General features: G+C 33.3%; 1 pseudogene across 1 annotated transcript; it reads right to left on the bottom strand.

Annotated features, from left to right (window-relative positions):
• Nucleotides 1–3366: 3366 nt before the first annotated feature.
• On the bottom strand, nt 3367–6395 carry LOC143225688 (ocellar opsin pseudogene; annotated as a pseudogene). Its single transcript, XR_013013985.1, has one exon. The product of XR_013013985.1 is annotated as an ocellar opsin pseudogene (transcript).
• Nucleotides 6396–8578: the final 2183 nt, after the last annotated feature.

Below are 8578 nucleotides of genomic sequence, written 5' to 3'. Positions count from 1 at the left end.
TTCTTAAATTGTAGAACCCAAGGCGGTTGTTTAAAACTGTTGTGTACTTTGAAGTTACACAAATATCAACAGCCTGGTTGTTCTGATTACTCTGGCCTGAAACTTCCAGTTATAATTAATAGTTTAAGTTGTCCGTGATTGGAACTTCTCATTTCAAACTGTTAATACGACTGAATTATCATAAGTAAATATAAAATAATTATTAAATGTTTTAGGTTCAAATCATAATTTGTTATTATAGAATTCATAATTACAAGCGTATTTCGCTGATTTTCCTCACGCCATTTCCATGAAATAAACTAAGAATCAATATAAACAATAAGTTTTAAACGGAAATGACGGAATTGTCATTTTCTAAAGAAAATGTTGTTTAGAAGCTCCAATTCACCCCTCATAACTAATGTAATGAATTTGTTTGTTTAGAATTAAGCACAAAGCTGTCTGTGCTCTGCCCACCATGGATATCAAAAGCCAGATTTTTGGCGTGTGAGTTTATAGACATCTCGCTGCACCACTGGGAGACGTATGTAGTGGAATAAAAGTTGGTTTAATAGAACAATTCATTAAACCAAATAAAAACATAGAATTATTGTTGCTCCTTTCTGAATGAAAAGCAATTTGAATTCTGTCTACGATGGAGAATCGGACTCCGAATTTCAGTGTTGTAAGTCCGTAAATTTACCGCTAACACCTGAAAGAAATCCAAAAACCGAGAAACAATTCTATGAAATTCTATAATGTAAATTTTATCATAAATGATTTTTTAAAATAATCTCTCGTTCACAAATTAAAAAATATAACGTTTTATGTGTTTTTATCAGCAGATATGCTTTATTTAACGGAGAAAGATAAAGTACTTCAAATGTTTTTTTATTTATTTTCGTCATTTCTCCTATAATGTGTCATCCCAATGTACAGTGTTAGATATAAAGGTCACAGTCAATATCTTAGCGTTGTTGGAACGTTACTGTCGTCTGGCTTCTTCCTTCTTGGCTAGTCACTAAATAAGAATTACAGATGGTAGCAAATAGTCTTAGTAACTATGCTATAAATACAGATACAAATTCCTGTCTTGGAAATAGTAAATAGAATTGACTATTTGGCTAAAATGCTGTTTGTATAGAGAAAGTAAAATACGCTAAAGTGAATACGAAATCCTCCACTGTTCAGATATTAAATTTATAAGATTTCATAAGAATCAATAAATAATTACAACATATATTGTTTGTTTGTTTTATGAATTTCGCGCAAAACTACTCGAGGGCTATCTGCGCTAGCCGTCTCTAATTTAGCAGTGTAAGACTAGAGGGAAGGCAGCTAGTCATCACCACCCACCGCCAACTCTTAGGCTACTCTTTTACCAACGAATAGTGGGATTGACCGTTACATTATAACGCCTCTATGGCTGAAAGAGCGAGCATGTTTTGGTGTGACCGGAATTCGAACCCGCGACCCTCGGATTACGAGTCGCACGCCTTAACATGCTTGGCCATGCCGGGCCATAGTTTCAGGATCAAATAGATTATTACCATATGTGTACGAATGTGATATATATCTAGCGATTGAATGTTTGCACAAAAAATAGTAAAAAATATGTATCGACACGTACTCTGTATTACAATGTCACTGACTCGTTATAAATTCAGTTTTTATTTTCAAATACAAAATGGTTAGAATATTTATTTTAAACAGGAAAAACATTAACTACATCTCAATCTTACAAAAACTTCAAACACTCACGTGAATTTTGTGATTATAGAATAAACATACACAAAAATCTTGATATAATTATAACAAATATTACTAATTTCCTTGGAATTTTAATTATTACGTCGCATCTAGTATAAATAAGTTCATTCGCTTACGTTTTCCTTTCCGTCAAGATTCAGTCATGCTGAACCCTGTCGTAAATTATTTTAACTATCAACATTTGTTATATATGTTATAGTGCCAGTTGTTGAAACAATCGATTATCTTAGTTTATGTTTAGTTAAAGAGAATTTAAACTTTAAACTTGTCTATCTAAATTATGTACGACAAATAAAATTTTCCATTTCAGTTTTATGTGGTATGTAGAAAAGAAATTACTGCATATCTCGTCAAGCCTTGTAGTTTGAACTATGTCAAATGGCTTGTAAGTGTTAATATTTATTTTTACAAAGAAATATGAATAAAAATATTTAAGTAAATGAAATGTTACTCTGTTTTTGTTTGTTTTTGAATTTCACCATAACCTACCTGGCCATGCGGGTCCCGAATTTTGCTCCACAAGTGTTACGATGTTAGAGAAAATTTCCATATAGAATTTAATAATTTTTGAGTAAAATTAGACGTAAGAATAAAAACAGCACTGTATCATTATTTACATGTAGATTAATAATGTAGAAATATATTCTAATTGTAAAGTCAAAATGTACTACACTGCGATTAGCGGAACATGCGTTGTATATGTCGGGTCTGAAAATTTATGTATTTAATAACATGAAACGTTTTCGTTGTTTACACGATTATGTAGGATTAACTGATATAATTGTAAAATGTACTTTATGCAAATTAGATGAAATATTAACTCTAAATATTTTAGTATTATTGGAATAAAATTATAAAGTTGATGACGCAATCATTTGGTGAGACACGTTGATCTACAACACTCTGGTGATTCGCTCACGAACCACCTGCGCATTTATCATAAATAGCCCCTTCGTCCTAGAGTTTCATTTCTATCTTTTCATACCCTAGTAACACGTTATGTGGTGACTCATACTCGAAATATTTGTCCTCTAATGATACAACTTGGAACTATTTCATCACGTGATCTCCTGATCTCAAACCAGATCGCCTGATGGGTGTCACCCTTTGATCGCTGCTAACCTTTCACAAGCCTGATAAACGATATGTAACCCTTTTGCATTAAAAATTTCGTTTTAATTATATTCGAAAGTATAGCCCATAGGTACACGATAGGCTATCTGTGCTCTGCCTATTGAAGCTCGATTTTTAGCGTTATAAGTCTGCAGACATAACATTGCGCCACCAGGAGGCACTTTTTACAGATATTTCAGATTGATTATAAAAGCTCCAATCAACAAGGTTTATTTGAATACTGCATCTTCCTTTTCACGCTTTGAATTCAATATTTAACCGACAGGTTTGGTTTCACTGATCATGTATTATTTTTGTTTTGTTTTTTACAACAGGATCAAAAAGCAAATCAACTGTTTTATTTAGTGTATCTGTATAACTTTTATACACCGCTCAAAAGTTATACAGAGATCTCGACGTTATACATGTTCTCTGTTTTTTAATAAAAGTTTAGCATAACTGACACAAATGTTGGGATATATATATAATTAGACGTAATTATTTGTTAATATGTACATTTTCCAAATTTATTATGTCACATATTATACACTCAAAAATTCAGTTTTAATACATGATAAATAATATAGTTATAGTATCAGCACAATATAAATACATTTGTTTGGTTTGGTATGAATTTCGGGCAAATCTACACGAAAGCTATCTGAGCTAGGCGTCCCTAATTTAGTATTTACATAATTTATTATGTGACATATTATACACTAAAAACAAATCAGTTTTAATGCATGATAAATAATATATATCAGCACAATATAAATACATTTGGTTTGGTTTGAATTTTGCGCAAAGTTACACGAAAACTATCTGCGCTAGCCGTCCCTAATTTCGCAGTGTAAGACTAGAGGGAAGGTAGCTAGTCATCACCACCCAAAGCAAACTTTTGGGTCGCTCTTTTACTAACGAATAGTAGGATTGATCGTAACATTATAACGCCCCCACGGCTATAAAAACGAGAATATTTGGTGTGACGGGAATGCGAACCCGCGACCCTCAGATTACAAGTCGAGTGCCTTAACCACCTAGATATACCGGGCCTATATATATATATACATAGATATTAAAATATATACCTGCAATAGTTGAAACAATTTTAAAATAATGTCATGAACATTTTAATTATTATTGCAAACATACTTGTTGTTTTGAATTAAGCGCAAAGCTACACAATGGACTATCTGTGCTCTGCCCACCACGGGTATCAAAGCCAGGTTTTAATTGTTGTAAGTCCACAGACATACCGCTGAGCCACTGGGGAGCTATTATAAACAACAAACAAAAACATACAATGCTCAACCGTATGATAAACCAAGAGAACTATGTTGACAAAGTAACCAAGAGTCTAACATCAGTAAAACAAAGAAAATGACATTAACACCAGTTTGAATAGCAAAACTACTCAAACTAAAAGGATCAAACTAGACAACAAACAGATGTCATAATAGAACAAAGTAAAGAAACAGAAACGTTGTATTTGTTTTAGTACAACGTTCCACGATGGACCATCTGTGCATGGTCTACAGCGTGGTAATCGAAACCTGGATTTCAGTGTTGTATGTCCCCAAACTTACCACTAACCCATAGGCGGTCGAAGAGAAATAAACAAAAGAAAAAGAGAAAAATTAATACTTGTGATATGTACATATTATTTGAAATGTCGATATTTGGGTTTTCGAGCAACTTATATTGTATTTATGAAATGAAACATACTTTATAGAAAAAAATTCATACTCACATACATTTATAAATAAATTTTAAATCTACATATTTGTTTTAATCCTTTAAATAAAAATAAGTTATTCTTGTAATTTATGCACAATGTTACTTAAGAAGGTCAACCTTATTAGACTAATATTAACACCTTCATTATAAAAATTATGAACTTTTAAGACCAATATTAACACTTTTATTACAAAACATTTTGAACTTTTAAGTCGATAGAAATTTATATTAACTTCCCTGGCCGGCTTTTTCCCAGACAGGCACATTTTTTCTCTCTCATGTTTCTTCAGAAACAAAATTCTATTGTCTAAGATAAAGCGATCCGCATAGGCCTTTTCTCCAAAGTTTCATAACTGAATTGTTGTCCATAAAATACCAGGAAAGTAATGATAAACCTGGTAAAAGATACCGGAAGATTAATTCTTTAGTTTTTTTATTAATTTTGCTTACTTCGTTGATATATAGTGCACACTATTGATCTCTACTAAGCCTAACCCTCTATGATGAATTTGAACAGAGCTGTTCAGGGAGAAGATTCCGATAAAATTATTTTCTCAATCGTTGTTGAATCGTGTTGATTTTCCTGATGTCCATCTTTATCTGAAGACTTGCAAAACGTACAAGAGAAAAAGTCGTACAGTCTAGGTAGTCTTTCACGAAACGCTTCTTGGTATTTAGGGTGACTAATTGCATACACTATAGGGTTGTAACAGGAACCAGCTTTCGCAAAGACTGCTCCCCAGATGCTTATTAACGGAGTGACCAGTTTTCCATTTGTGAGAGATCCTAGAAAGGCTAAGGCAGCATATGGTGTCCAAGCAACAAACCACAGAACAACTGTCATAAGGGCCACTAAGGATATTTTAGCTTCTACTGATATTCCAGGTTGTTTTGGTTTGAGTCGGTCAACATTCATGCGACGAGCTTGCTTTCGAAGCAGATATTCGTGCTCTACAACTGTCTTCACAATGTAGAAATAAGTATAACTAAGGAACAACAAAGGTAATAAATACACACACGTGCCATAGGCAATCACATAAGACCGAGAACTCCAGTCGTGGCTCACCATGTCAATGGAACAACTTGTAAGATTCCCTTCTGGAACGTAAGAGTTCCAACCGAAGAAAGGAGCTGCCGTCCAGAGACCAACAAATATCCAAATTAAACAAATCCATAGAAATGCTTCTCTATACGTGAGTCTCTCCCCTGACAGTCCTTTCACGATAACTCGGTAACGATCTATTGCAATGGCCATCATGCTTATGATGGATATCGAACCAAACCCAGAGCCAAAGGCTCCATATACCCCACAGGCTAATGGTCCCAAAATCCAGCTCTGAGAAAAACAGCAAATACTCATCATTGGCATCATGGTAAACATCATCATGAAGTCTGAAAAAGCCAAATTAACAACAAGCAAATTGGACGGTGTTCGTAATGATTTCGTCGTAATAAATATGTAAATCACCACAGAATTTCCTGTTAAAGAAATCAGTCCTAGGACTATTATGCAAACGCCTAATGCAAAAAACCATTCTGGACTTAACACTGGAAACTGTGTCCAGTATTCTCTCATTAAAGGTTCCATATCATCCGGCAGTATGTCAGTGGTTGATACGTTGACTCCATAACGTCGCATCCATAGAAAATGCTCATTATCTGAGACCCACCAAAGAGTATGTCCAAAAGATTGTGAGGAGTTCCAGTCAGTCATTTCAAATATTCCTAAGATAAAGTTTGGGAAGAAATAAAATATATTGTTTCAGAAAAATAAGCAAAGTGAATAACTGGCATATTCCGAAAACACATCATTTGAACCATATATTAGTCGGTATGTCAGTTCAATACGCGCTTTAAGTTCACTGTAATAAACTAATTACTTTAGTAAGGGTGAACACGCGTTTATTGAGAACCCAAACTATATCTATTTCACTTCTAATTCACTTGTTTATATATTTACTTTTTCTCCTTATCTTAACACTCACACTCTTGTTTTTGACTGGTTTATAATCCTCCGAACATAAGAAATAAGAAAACTTTTCAACTCTTCATATGATTACTTTGACATTATTATACGTAATTAAATACTAACATTGAATTAAAGCTTGTCTTCGTGATACTACTAAAACAACGTGATTATTACCTTAACAATACTTAAGTGCTAAAAGTTTTCTAAAACTTTATAATCATTTAACTTCGAGACCTCAACTTTAAATATTTTACTAAAATGTTTTCTAAAAACTGATTTAAATTTCTTTGAGCTATTCCAAGAGCTCCTATCTATATGGCTGAATAAAATAAACACAGTACAATCAAGATCCTTCAGCTCTGAAATGAAACACTGGAAATAAATTCAGTTTATGTTTAATACTCTCTATGTTTGATTTTACTTTATTTTATGTTTAAGAGGTGAATACTCTCTATGTTTGATTTTACTTTATTTTTTATTTCATTCGAACAATGTATTCCCATTAATATTAAAATTTATTTTTCTTCTTTCATTCCAGCCTAAGGAGCTGACGAGTCATCATGCGTTGCGTCCTCTCTTTGGTTAAGAGACGTAAAGAAACTGTCAATAGATAGTGTATAATGGACGTGTAAATGTACCAATAAATACGCGAAGATAAGCATGTGGATGATATTATAATTTGGAAGTACCCCAAACGCTTTTATCAACACGCGATCTTCGATCATTTTTACGGTGTGAACGCCTTTTCTAAACTTAAATATGCTCATTATCAACTTAATCTGTCCTAGCCATTATTCCTATCCAAAATCGTGCGCTATTAATATTAGGCCTACTTCTTTACTTGTCATAAGATATAAGTATTGAACCTGTTACATTATTAAACATACACTCTTTATCTAGTTCATCAGGGATTTTCAAGAATTAGGAAAGCGAACAACAATCGTATTCCAGCCACACTATATTTCTTATAACCATTGCCGACAACGCGTTCTGCTCACTCTATAGCTCTTCAGGTCAGCTGGAATACCATAAACATGGTAATGGTTGGAACGCAATTTATATAAGCCATGTGTTTGCTTGTTTGTTTGAGACTTCGTGCAAAGTTACGCCAGGGCTATCTGCGCTAGCCTTCCCTAATTTAGCAGTGTAAGGCTAGAGAGAAGGCAGCTAGTCAGCACCACCATCCGCAGCTCTTGGGCTACTCTTTTAACAACAAATAGTAGGATTGATTATCACATTATAATCTCAGAAAGGGAGAGTAAGTTTAGTGTGACGAGTATTCGAATATGCGACCCTCAAATTGCATAAGGCACCTTATATACCAACAGTTGTTATGGCGTGTGTGCCCACCATCATTGTGTTTGTTATATATTGAAGAATTCTATCAATAGATATGACAACTACAGTGTGGTGGGAATAATATCTTTATACACGTTTTAATTCTTGAAAAACAATAAGAGACTAAATAAAATAATACAGTGTTAAATATATGATAGGCCTAATACTAATACAAAAAATAATAATATATTATCATTTCCAACAAGAAAACAACCACTAACCAATATTTTTATTTTTAGATTTGAGCTTGTTTTACAAACGCTTGAAAAACATTTGTATTTTTTTTTACTCAGAAATCTTGATTAGACTTGCATTTGCCGTACTCCGTTAATTTCTTTGCCAGAGTCGCAAACTAAAACTTTAAGAGTGATACTTATTTTTTCCAATTTCTTATGAGCTTCTAGTTAGCTCTGTTAATAGTTTATATATCAAATATTAAGAAAGAAAACCTTTTAACGAAACCTTGCATTACACAACTTACCTAAACCCTGGTCTTCTAATACATTTAGGTATTTAAAATTTTCGCAGTTTTATAGCTTTTATAGAATTCAGCGCCACCATTTATGTTATCATGAAACTAATAAGGCGCGAAATAAGCTGAGATTTTTTAAATCAGATTTACTCTGCCATACTAATGATCTCTTCACTTGGAAAGGCTTCTGGAGTCCTGAA

Source organism: Tachypleus tridentatus, chromosome 9 (assembly GCF_004210375.1).
Source record: "Tachypleus tridentatus isolate NWPU-2018 chromosome 9, ASM421037v1, whole genome shotgun sequence".
Classification (NCBI taxonomy): Eukaryota; Metazoa; Arthropoda; class Merostomata; order Xiphosura; family Limulidae; genus Tachypleus; species Tachypleus tridentatus.
This window is presented reverse-complemented; position numbering and strand designations above follow the sequence as displayed.